Source organism: Lepisosteus platostomus, chromosome 5, assembly GCF_059453375.1.
Source record: "Lepisosteus platostomus isolate fLepPlt1 chromosome 5, fLepPlt1.hap1, whole genome shotgun sequence".
Taxonomy (NCBI): domain Eukaryota; kingdom Metazoa; phylum Chordata; class Actinopteri; order Semionotiformes; family Lepisosteidae; genus Lepisosteus; species Lepisosteus platostomus.
In genome coordinates this window covers 31,535,382-31,539,268 of record NC_142615.1, presented here as the reverse complement: position 1 = coordinate 31,539,268, position 3,887 = coordinate 31,535,382, and positions in this window count along the sequence as shown.

The window sequence follows — 3,887 nt, the reverse complement described above, 5'->3', positions numbered from 1 at the left end:
TACTCAAACCACTCTCTCCCCTATTGTTATGTAGCACAGACGTGATAGTGGGAGGGGATTTAAATTGTATCTTAGGCAGTCTAGCTCTCCGATAAAATTGGATTCCAGCTCACTGGCCCTGCAAAACTTAGTTCAAGACTTTAAACTCTCAGACACATATAGATGTATATATCCCACAACAGCAGGATATACATGGTCAGGGAGGAATAGCAGCTCCAGAATTGACTATTGCTTTGTCTCAGAGAGAGTGAAAGTTGTTGGGGTCACTCTTCAGCCTGTCTTCTTCTCAGATAATCAGGCTTTAGGGTGTAGAGTGGAACTCCAGGGCGGGACTGTCTTTGGCCCAGGCCTCTGGAAACTCAACACAAAGCTGCTAGAGAACGAGGGGGTAGTATCCCGCTACAAGGAGAAACTTACAAAGTGGCTATCCTTGTAGTGTCTGTACAGGTCCGTAGGAGAGTGGTGGGAGGAGGTAAAGGTGAGGACAAGGGCCTTTTTCATGGCTGAGGGAAGGAAGGCTGCTGCCAGACGGAGAGGAGTGCTAGCCAGGAAACAGAGGCAGCTGCAGCGTCTCTACACGATGCTGCACAGTGGCTTCGATGTGCTCGAGGATATCACCCTTTTAAAAAAGGACTTCCGGAGCATAGCGGAAGAAAGTAGTCGAGGAGTGCTGTTAAGAAGCTGAGTGCAGTTCTTGGAAGAATATGAGACGTGTACTCGCTTCTTTTTCAGGAAAGTGGTAGGCTCCAAGTCTGTCATGGAAAGTGTAGTTGATGAGGAGGGAAGAGAGAGTAAAGAGCTGAGTGCTATCCTCTCCTGCATCGAGGCCTTCTTGTCACGGACGTCCAAAGGGACTAACCGTGGGGAGCAGGAGGGCGGAAAAAGACCCATATGCGTAGCGGCGATACTGGAAAAAGGCCCGGGCTCATTAGTGCAAAGAGTTCAGGAATGCCGTATAGAAACCTGTGCCCTCAGGGAGCGGACGTGGGGCGCCCTGGTGCTAGGTGGGTCTCAGGACATCCGAACGTCAATGCTGAGCGAGGACAGAGTGCAAGACCCCGAAATATATAGCCCAAGGGAAAGAGAGGGACAGGAAGGACAGCAGACCAGAAACTAGGGACAGGACGGAGAAGGACCGCCCTCTGCCTGCAGAGGGCGTGACACTTCTACTCAAGACTGTACAGCTCTACAGAGGTAAAGGATGAAGAAATTCATTTTTTTACCTCAAAGCTAGAAAATGTTTTGAGTGAAGAAGATAGGGAAGTACTTGAGGGGGATTTGACAGTAGAAGAGCTGAGAGGCTATGGAGAGCTTACAGAAGGGGAAAACTCCGGGTGCTGACAGGCTCCCTAAAGGGCCGTCTGCTTTTACTACTTGCAGGAGGCAAAACAGACACGTTCTCATACCAGGAGTTGAACACAGGCCACCTGGGTGAAAACCAGGAATCCTAACCGCTAGACCATATGGCAGCAAGCAACCACGCTGTTCCTGGCATCATGCAAGCAAACTACATAAATACGAGAAAACACGAAAGAGAGTTGTCACTCAGAGTGTCGAAGGGTCGAGGTATACTGGGGCTCAGTTGAAATGCAATGTCAGGACTTTTCCGAATTATGTCACACGAAGAGAGCACAGCCTTTTCCGCCCTGCCACATGTGTATTGGTAACTCGCCGTAATCGTATAGTGGTCAGTACTTTGCGTTGTGGCCGCAACAACACCGGTTTGAATCCGGGTCACGGCAGAATAGGGGCGTCTGCTTTTACTACTTGCACGAATGAAGGCAAAAAAAAGCCAATCGATGTGAACGAACGGCGCTTTGCAGAGGAGTACTGCCTGACTGGATCGTTGATGAACGACAGAGGCCACTCAGACCTCTTCTCAGTTTTCTTCAATGACTTACTAAGGATCTTCTTCACATTCGCCCATGCAGGGGAAGCCAGTTACACCAAAGCAAACGAAGGAAAGTGCAATTCAAGCAGAGACCAGGAGGGACTTGTTTACACCGAGAGTGGGCGGAGAATGGAACAATGCGCCGAGCCCTGTTGCTGGAGCCGATTCTTGATGAGATCTTGGGCTCACTAAGAGGCCCCCTCTGGATGCTAATCTTTCTGTTGTTCTTGCAGGTCCTGTGCTGCTTTTGATCCAACAGAGCTCGTCCTGGTCTGTCGGCACAGCCCAATTGCAAACGATCGGCTCCGCATACAGAAGAAACGTGCGTTTGGTACAAGAGTGCATGAAAGCACCGGAAATACATTGGGAACAAATGACCAGTCGCTCAAGACCTCTGTGAAGTAGGAGCGTGCAAAAAGAGGCAGTTTCCTGAATTCTACAAGAGTGGTTCTACACATTCTACTGGGCCCAATTTCCCCGGTTCGAAGCCGGGCGGAAACAGGCCCTTTCTGTTTGTCACCACGCACACTGTTTGGGGATTCGCCTAGCGCTGTGATTGAGCAGACCCACTCTTAGTGTGGCAGGATCAGCACAGTGCATGTCGTAGCGCATCCTGCTTTCACTTCAATGCGCGTCCTGATGTACCCCGGTCTCCCGCGTGACAGGTGGGGATACTCGCCACTATACTAACGAGGAAGACATCGCTCTCTGCTTAGTGTGCAAAACACTTACAGCATTGTGGGTGCTGTGGTTTAAATGCTATTGGTTTGTGAACAGAATACCCCCATCCCAGTGCATTGTGCCACATTAAATAAATGCACGAGAAAAAGAGATTCAGAAAGCAAAGCTGTGTAAAAAATCGATTTGAACATCATGGGAGCTGTTTTTAATAAGCTGCTGAGTAAAGAATATTTTAATCTTCCTGCTGTCAGTAGTATTGTGAATATAGTTGACCCTTACGTGAATGAAAACAGGACGTAAAGGAAGGGTTTCAGAATTCAGGCAAAGCTTTATTCCCGTGCTTACGGTCTGAGTAATTGGAGACTGCACTATTCTGTTGCCTATGGTCAAATACGGGTTTTTCGCATGAAGCCATATTGAACAGTATTTCTCGCGTTGTGAACTTTTTTATACAGCGGTCCCCCGGGTTCCAGTTAGTGCGTAATTACGCATCGATGAAAAATCGGAGGTATAAAAAAAGATAATTAGCTCACTGATACTTTGATGTAGAGGCTGTGGAAATATCCACATGCCGTGGTCTTTAAAATGCATTTGGTTTGAAGGCGTTCTGTGCTTCCATTGCGAAGATATGGACAAAAGAATATTCGTGCATGGTCAAAAAAATGTCATAAAAACGAAAAAGTAAAGGCTGAAAAAGCATTCACAATGTATTTTATACACAAAGTATTCTCGCAACTCTAAGAGGTTTCGTGTAAACGCTACAGGCGTGCCAAAATCGTTTTCGAACTTCAAGCTAACTTTACCCCGGTCTCTCCAGCGCCCCCTGCCTAAAGTGACGGGTCCCTTTCTCAGCCCGAATCACAAGTGAGACACCAGCAGTAGTCCTTTGCAGGTTTCTGTAGTATAGCAGTTATTGCGTTCCCCTACCACACAAAAGGTCCCCGGTTCGAGACCAGGTAGAAACAGCCTCTTTTTGCACGCTCCTGTACTTCACAGAGGTCTTGAGCCACCGGTCATTTGTTCCCAATGTATTTCTGGTGCCTACATGCACTTTTGTACCAAATGCACGTTCCTTCTGTACGCGGAGCCGATTATTTGCAATTGGGCTGTGCCAACAGACGAAGATGAGCTCTGTCGGCTCAAAGCTGCACAGCACCTGCAAGAACAACAGAAAGATTAGCATCCATCGGGGGCCTCTTAGTGAACCCAAGATCTCATCAAGAATCGGCTCCAGCAACAGGGCTGGGCGCATTGTTCCATACTCCGACCACTCTCAGTGTAAACAGGTCATCCTCCTCTATAAATCACCGTTTGT